Here is an 8,869-nt window from a genome sequence, read left to right as displayed (position 1 = left end):
GAAGGAAGGAAGGAAGGAAGGAAGGAAGGAAGGAAGGAAGGAAGGAAAGAAAGAAAGAAAGAAAGAAAGAAAGAAAGAAAGAAAGAAAGGAAAAGAAAAAGAAAAAGAAAGAAAATAGGAATTAAATAGAGTAGGTTTAGTGGGGAGTGATTACATAGGTATCTGTTATACAGATACAATCAAGTGTTCACTGTGACTGGAACTTTCATCCATCACCTAATGGGCCTTCACAACAATTCACTGAGGTAAATAACAGTATTCCTCTTTTGTAGAAAGGAGGCTTGGAAAAGGTAAATAATTTGTCCACAGCCACCCAGAGCAGGGCTGAATATAAACCCATTATTGGCATGTAATGATACGTCATCGGAGTCTCTCTATTATGGATAATGGAATGAAATCACATAATGTAAATTTGTTATTAGAATACATTTCATTTTTGGGCGCCTGCGTGGCTCAGTTGGTTAAGCGTCTGACTCTTGATCTCAGCCCAGGTCATGATCTCAGGGTTGTGAGTTCAAGCCCCACATTGGGCTCCGTGCTGGGCATGGAGCCTACTTAAAAAAAAAAAAAAATCAGAATACATTTCATTTTAAAAGAATAGTATGGTTATAAGTGTTCTGAGCAAAAAAAAAAAAAAATGAACAAAGAAAAAAGTCATGGGCACAAGGATTAAATAACTGAAATCCTTCATCACCAAAGAACACCTACCTCTAATTAAACCAGGCACTACTGGGTTTGCTAAATGAACCACAGTTGGGCCCAACTCCCCCCAAAAACGACAAAAAACTCCCCAAACCTCAAAACCATGCCCCTGACTTCAAAAGGACTCTATTCCATTTATGAAGGCACAGCTGGCTGTCCTCCTTTCTTCCCTTATAATAGAATCCCTGATTTTTAGTTGGTCCTAGGCTGCCCCAAATAAAGACTGCATGTCCCAGTCTCCTCTGCAGGTATGGCCAGTGATTAAGTTCTGGGCAATGGTTGGTGAGTGCTAGTTATGTGTGCAGCTTCAGGATCATGCCGTCAAGGGAAGGGGCAAGCCTCCACCATTTCCTTTTCCACCTGCACCGAATGATGGAACCCAGAGCCACCATCCTGGTCTGTGGTGTTGAGAAATGAAGTCTGGGTCCCTAGTGCCATCAAGCCACAATGCTAGCCCTAGACATGGTCTGGGCCAACTTGAACTTTTATATGAGAAATTTAAATTTTTCACGTCGCTGCATTTGGGGCTTTTCTGTCACCATAGCTTCAAATGTACTTCTAATATACAATCACTCAGCCTATTTTCTTTTGTCTCTAAATTAAGGCAGAACCTCAATTTCCTCATCTATAAAATGGGAATAACTTACTACAGGGTTGTCAGAAGGACTAGAAATAACACATGTAAATTTCCCTGCTAGTGCCATGGCTCATAGCTGGCAATAAATGGAAGGTATTATATCCTGTTGCAACTTTTAAAAATGTGTTCCTGAAATAAAAATAATGGTTACTTTAAAATACTCCATCACTGGGGCGAATGGATGGCTCAGTCGGTTGAGCGTCTGACTCGATTTCAGCTCAGGTCATGATCTCAGGATCGTGATATCGAGCCCTGTGTTGGGCTCCACGCTGGGTGTGGAGCCTACTATAAAAAAGAGGGGGGAGGATTTACCTAAAATACTCCACCATACCCATTCCCCCAAATGTGGAGGGGAGAAGTGAGACAAAAATAGCAAATTTGATTACTGATGTAAGCTGAATGATGGGTAGGTGGGGGTTAATTATACTGTTCTCTCTCACATTGTGTTTGAAAATGTTCACAGTGAAAAAGTTAAAATAAATGAAATCTTTCCACGGAGGAAAAAAAAAATGGATTCCTGGACGTAATCCAAAGTGAATCTCTTTGGGAAAAATAAAACCATATTAAATCCATTAAGAAATTAATTTGGGGACCCAAGAGGGAGGGCAGCTGGAGAAGTCAGAAGAATGTTTTTATTTTCCTTTTAAAGACAACAGGCAGAGTCTCAGTGCCACAGAGGGAGGGCAATTTCCACAGCTCCGGGCACCGCTGTCTGGCCTTGCGCAGCTCCCCAGGATGGCTGCAGGGCAGTGGGCTGCAGGGCGCTCGTGCAGGGTGCCCGTGTGGAAATGGAGCCTGCCTGCTGCCCTGCCCAGTTCAGTCCAGCTCCATGACTTCTGTGACTTTGGCTTTCTTGGCTCTCAATCCTTCACTCCCACCTGTGAGGGAGCTCGCCGGGTCCTCGCCGGGTCCCCACAGCCTATGGATAAGCTCTGAAGCAATGGCATGGCCATATGAACCTTGTCTTGCATTACTGACATCTGCAATTCTAACAAATGCGGCTGGCTCTCTGTGCCTAGTCCACACTAGGAAGCATCAAGCGGCATTGAGAGCAGGCTGCTACAGGCAGATTGGCTGTTAGCAGCAAGAAGCGCCTTTAAAAAAGAAAGAAAAAACGAAGGGCCTAGCAAATGCAAGAACGCTTAAAACACAGGCATCTGTGGCCATTTACAGGACAGAGACAAACAACCCTACATACTGCACTAACTCCTGAGGGCACCCCTTTATTACCCAGCGCAGCACAGTAATTATTGTCTATTTTGTAAGTCATGAAGGAAAGTTTACATTATGTTCTGCATCCCATATTTTAAGAGGGGAAAAAAAAAATCACACAACATATTTTTTAAAAAGTCTATTCAAAATACTTGCAATAAAGTAATTGGGTGCTCAGAGAGAAATTTCAGGAACATGGAAAATCCATTTAGATTTCATTTTGTCAAGTACCAAGTCTGTACTGGAGTATCTTACCACCCTACCTCCTTCACAGTGAAGAGCAGCAGTGTGTAACCTTCACGGGGGACATCCAAACAAGGGGCTGAAAGCCTGAATGTCCACAGAGGCAAGGCAGGGGACGTGAGGGAAGCTAGCTGCATAGGGTCTGTGGCAAACTGGAGAACAAATGTCCCTCATTACAGGGAGCACCTGCTATTCAGCTCAAAAGTCTACTGCCCTGCAGAAGAGGAAGCTTAATGTAGCAATGCAGCAGAGCTTTCTTTTTCTAAAAGCAAAGACAGACAATGAACTATCCAAAAAGGAAATTAAGACAATAACTCCATTTGCAATAGTATCCAAAAGAATAAAATACTTAGGGATGAACTTCATGAAGGAGGCGGAAGACTGTAAAACATGGCTGAAGGAAATCACAGGACATAAATAATGGAATGGAAAGATAGCCTGTGTTCATGGATTGGAATACTCAGTACGGTTGTTAAGATGTCCATACTACCCAGAGTGGTCTACAGGTTTAATGCAATCTCTATAAAAATCCCAACAACATTTAATGCAAAAAAAAAAAAAAAAAATCCATCCTAAAATTCGTATGGAATCTTAAGGGATCCTGATGGCCAAATAATCTTTATAAAGAACAGAGTTGGAGGTCTCACACTTCTAGATTTCAAAACTTATTACAAAGCTACAGTAATGAAAAAATGTGGTACTGACAGAAAGACAGACATACAGACCTGTGGAATAGAATAGATAGCCCCAAAATACACTCTTGTGTATGTGGTCGAATGATCTTCAACAACGGCGCCAAGGCTATTCAATGCAGGAAAGGACAGTCTCTTCAACAAATGGTGTCAGGAAACTGGCTATTCACATGCAAAAGAGTGAAATTGGACCCCTCCCTTACACCATATGTAAAAATTCATTCAAAATGGAGGGGCTCCTTGGTGACTCAGTCGGTTAAGGGTCCAACTCTTGGTTTTGGCTCAGGTCATGATCCCGGGGTCCTGGGAGCATTGGGCTCTCTGCTCAGAGGGTGCTTACCCTCTCTCTCTCCCTCTGCCCCTCCCCTCGCTTGTGCACTCTCTCTCAAATAAATAAATCTTAAAAAAATTAATTCAAAATAGATTGCAAACCTACTCGTAAGATGTAAAACTATAAAACCTTAGGAAAAAAATAGGGAAAAGCTTCATGACATTGGATTTGACAATGGTTTCTTGGCTATGTCATCAAAAGGCAACAAAAATAGCTATAGATCAATTGGACTACATCAAAATAAATAATTTCTATGCATCGAAATCGACAAAGTGAAAATGCAACCTACAGAAGGGGAGGAAGTATCTGCGAGTTATATATCTGATAAGGGGTTAAAATCCAGAAGATAGAAAGAACTCATACAACTCAACAACAGAAAATTACCTAATTTAAAAATCTGCAAAGGACTTGAATCAACATTTCTCCAAAGATGCTATCCAAATGGCCAACAAGCATATAGAAAGATGTTCAAGACCACTAATGATTAGGGAAATGTAAATAAAAACCACAAGGAGATATCACATCACACCCAATAGGATGCCTACAATGCAAAGAAAAGAACAGAACAAGTGGAGGCCAGGATGTGAAGAAACTGGAACCCGTGTGGCCCTATTGAGGGACATAAAATGGTGCAGCTACTATGTAAGACAGTATGGCGGTTCTTCAAAAAAAGTAAAAGTAGAATTACCATTATGATCCAGAGTCCACTTCTGGGCATATATCCAAATGAACTGAAAGCAGAGCCTCGAAGAGATGTTTATGCACCCACGTTCATAGCAGCATTATTCACAAGAGCCAAAAGTGGGAGCAACCCCAGTGTCCATCGATGGATGAGTGGATAAACACAAATGTGTTCTACCCATACAATGGAATATTATTCAGCTTTAAAGGAGGAAGGAAACGCTAACACAGGCTACAACATGGATGAACTTTGAGGACATTATACTAAGTGAAATAACCCAGCCACAAAAAGACAAATACTGTATGATTCCACTTATATGAGGTACCTAGAATAATCAAATTCATAGAGACAGGAAGTAGACTGGTGATTGCCAGGAGTTGGGGGAAGGAGGGAAAAAGATTTAATAGGTAAAGAGTTTCAGTTTTGCAAGATGGAAAGTTCTGGGTATTGGTTGCACAACAATGGGAATATACTTAACATTACTGAACTGTACACTTAGAAATGCTTAGGATGGTAAATTTTATGTTTATTTTAGCACAATTAATTTTAAAGAAATCTTGACTTTTTATGTAAAATCTCCTAATTTGCAAATGTTGGCAACTGTCCTGAACCTATAGTTGCCTACCTAATGGCAATTTCCCTCTCTTTCTTAATAAATAGCCAAGTCCCAAATGTATCTCAGTGACCATCTCTCTACTTCCATGACTCAGGTAAATCCTGACTGGTTCAAGTCAATCATAGTGGTCTTATTCCTCTTGCCAGTGATGCATTTAGAGGTGAGTGTGTGACCCAGTTCTGACCGATAAGGTGTGAGGAGAAGTCTTCTGGAGGGTTTTAGAAAAGGTTTCTTAGCTCTGAAAATGAGACATAGTAGAGGGAAATGGCCCTATTCCATTTATGGACATTGGCTGATATCAGGGTAAGATGCCTGGAGCTGTTGCAGTAATTTTCCAACCAAAAGGAAGCCATAGGCAGACCTGCAAGATGGAAAGAATCTGGGGTCTCAGTGTCTTTGGGTTGGACATAGCCTTCTTGCCTCTAGACTTTTGGTGATATGAGATAATCCATCTGCTTACTGTTTAATCATTTTGAGTTGCATTTTAAAGGTGGAGGCTTACCAAATGTCCATTGACTGATGAATGGATAAAGAAGTTGTGGGATATATTATGTATAAAATATACTATATATTTATATATATAAATATATATAATGGAATATTACTCAGCCATAAAAAAGAATGAAAGCTTGCCATTTGCAATGACATGGATGGAGCTAGAGTGTATCATGCTAAGCAAAAGAAATCAATCAGAAAAGGACAAATACCACATACCATATGATCACTCACATGTGGAATTTAAGAAACGAAACAAATGAACATGGGGGGGCAAAAATGAGGCAGGCAGCCATAGAACAGACTCTTAACTAGAGAGAACAAACTGAGGGTTGCTGGAGGAGAAGTGGGGGGCGGGGATGAGCTAAATGGGTGATGGGCATTAAGGAGGGCACTTGTGATGAGCACTGGGTGTTATATGTAAGTGATGAATCACTAAATTCTACCCCTGAAAATAATATTACACTGTATGTTAACTGGAATTTAAATAAAAACTTGAAACAAAAACAAAAAAATAAAAAATAAAAGTTGAAGTTTAGAAGATCTTAAATTACATATTATACAGAGGGGAAAAAAACATGTGGCTCAAATAAAAGAAGTCTTCAACCAATCTGACCCAGAGGCAGGCAATTCACTACCCTAGGTTTATCCCTAACCAGTTACATTAACACTACTTCTTATGGAAGTTCTCCCTGCATTATTCAAACCTAATCAGAGCCCCTACCCTCCTTTTTTCTCCATGGTTCAGGCTTCAGAGAAGGCCCCAGTCATCTCTATGTCCCACATCAAGCATCGGACTATAGTGATCTCCTTTAAGACTTCCATGGTATTTCTGTTGAATAAGCTCAATCATGTTTGCATCTCTGGTTGCCTATTTCTAGAAGTTGCTCTTGCAATTGCCAGCTCTGCAACTGTTGGACTCAGCAGCCATCCTATAGAACATTAACCCTTTATTAGTCTTTGATATGAAATCTGATTTTCATATATTAACAGAGCTACCCCAGCTTTGACTCCTGTTAGCGTATCTTTTTCTATCCTTTTTACTTATTTGTATGCTTATATTTAAAGTGGGTTCCTTTTAGGCAGCATACAGTTGGGTCTTACTTTTCTTTTAAAATCTAATCTTGTTAATCTAATCTCTGCCTTTTATTTGCAGGAGTCACTTTCTAGTCTAGAAAAGAAAAGAAAAAAAAAAAAAAGAATTCACCCATCTTTCTGCACCTAGGAATTTTTTTCTCTAACACAACATTTGAAAAATAGTTGTCATTCCTTACATACACTTTCATGGGTATAGTAGGGGTTTGGAAAGTGGCAGTGCTTGGCAAGAATGCCTGGGGTCTGGGATGGGGCAAGTCAGAGACAGCAAGAACTGCCAGTGGACTTTTGCATTAGCTCGGTAGGTATAACAGAGAGCCTGAACTTCAAGGTCCTCTGGAAAAGTTCTTCAGAAGTTGGTGACAGACTGTTTATAGTCACCAAGATTTCTCTTTTCTGGTCTCTGGGTAAGTATTAGTCACCCTCTTTACTGAAATTATGCAAAGCATAAGAAAGTTCAGAGTGTTTGAGCTGCTGCTGAGAACTTGGAGCATTTAGTTGGATCTTTCCTTTTATGGTTGAGGAAAAGGAAGTCAGAAAAGTGCCCTGGGTCATGCCTTTGGCTAGTGGTGGGCCTTGGAATAGAACCAAGTCCTTTCCGGATTTCCCGAAAGCCTGGAGAACTTTATTGGTTGAACGGTAACTTTTGTATTCTGCTTAAAGAAAATAACATCTATTTAATTTCTATTCTTCACCCCTGTTTTGATTTGTGGCCCCACTCAGAGTCTGAGAAAAACAATGACAAAACAAACAGGGAAAAGCCTGTAAGAACAGTATGAAATACACAGATAGCAAAACAGATAGACTGACAGAGCACTGGGACACACAGATAAGAGAACACAGTGAAAGAAAAGGAAACTAGAAAACAAGATTTTCAGGGAGGTGCCTGGAGTGTAGGGTTATTAGCCCCATCTTGTGGCCTTTTCAGAGACTGCCTCTCAGGTTAATTTTTGAATCAGTAACTGTTAACTCCAGATGTGATCCAGAACAGTGGGCCTCAAGATTTAGTGTGCCTGGGAATCCCTGGAGAGCACGTGAAAATGCAAATACCTGGGCCTTTCTCTCAGAGAGGCAAGTAGATCAAAGTGGGCCCAGGAATCTGCTTTTAAAAAGCTCCCCAGGTAATGCAGAACCATGAACCATGCATAAGAAACAGTGCAGAAGGCAGTAATTGGTGGTGTTCATCCCCTTGGCTTTGTGGGAAACAGGCTACTCTGAGGAAAAGTTTGAAAGACAGCTGTCAAGAACTATAAAACGACTGGGATTTTAGCCTTTTTGCAAATTAACAAGTTAGCCTGTAACAGGTTCAAGAATGCTGGTAGGTGAGAGTCCTGCATCAGAGACAAAGAGAGGCTCATTACTAACGTTGGTAACAACAGTCCGAGAATTATCATTTGGGCCACTTTTCTGAGCCCCGATTCCCAGAATCCTCTGTGATGAGGGCCATGGCAGGCGGCCTTATAGAAGAGCAATTAGAAGCTCAGGGAAACAGAATCTCTCATAACGGAGATTAAGTCGGCCAGATCTTTGCCTGGAGGGAGACATTATTTTTGTCCAAGGCTATTCACCACAGAAACATCCTTGAAAAGGTATTCCAAAAAAGGCAGTCAGTGCCTCTGCTCAAAAACAGAAAAATGACAACTGGAGAACTGTCTTCCAACAGAAACCGGGAAAATGGACGTGTGTCAGGGGAAAGGAATCCTACATCTGAAGGCTGTAAAGTGGTCAAACTGAGGCAAGAATGGGGAGTTGGGAGACAGTCAGGCCTGCTATAGCAGGTAGGAATTCAGCCTGGATTCTACTTCCCATAGCTCGCTTCAAAGCAATCCCTGCTCCTTCTGTTTTAACGGGGGCCTGCCTCATGTAATGAGTACTTTCCGTATTTAATTTTAATCCTCACATCTCACGCAGACAAGTGATACGATCACCATTTTACTCATTAGGAAACAGAGTTTGGAAACACTGTGACCCGCCCACTTATGCAACCACGGGACACAAGGGTCTTTTTAGAGGTCTTCCCACTACCCGCTTCTCTCACCTGTTTCCTCTTTACTCCAGGGTACAGAATTAAGACTGGCCAAACTAAGTGAACAACGAAAGCAAGGGTGGGGGACAGATCTTTGCCTCTACTTCGGAACCAGGAAGTGGAGCGCTCGCTCTTTCC

At 41.3% G+C, this 8,869-nt stretch overlaps 1 protein-coding gene across 1 annotated transcript in view; it reads right to left on the bottom strand.

Annotated features, from left to right (window-relative positions):
• PTK2B (protein tyrosine kinase 2 beta) overlaps positions 1–8,815 on the bottom strand; it is a 135,249-nt gene extending 126,434 nt beyond the window's left edge. The window contains exon 1 of the mRNA XM_035022603.1: positions 8,744–8,815. The gene's annotated coding sequence lies outside the window, so the exon portion shown is untranslated. The remainder of the gene's footprint in view (positions 1–8,743) is intronic.
• Between the last annotated feature and the right edge of the window lie 54 nt (positions 8,816–8,869).

Source organism: Mirounga leonina, unplaced genomic scaffold (genome assembly GCF_011800145.1).
Source record: "Mirounga leonina isolate KUSES-001 unplaced genomic scaffold, KU_Mleo_1.0 Mir_176, whole genome shotgun sequence".
In the NCBI taxonomy this organism is placed as follows: Eukaryota; Metazoa; Chordata; class Mammalia; order Carnivora; family Phocidae; genus Mirounga; species Mirounga leonina.
Note: the sequence above shows the minus strand (reverse complement) of the source record. Positions and strands in the feature narration are given on the sequence as shown.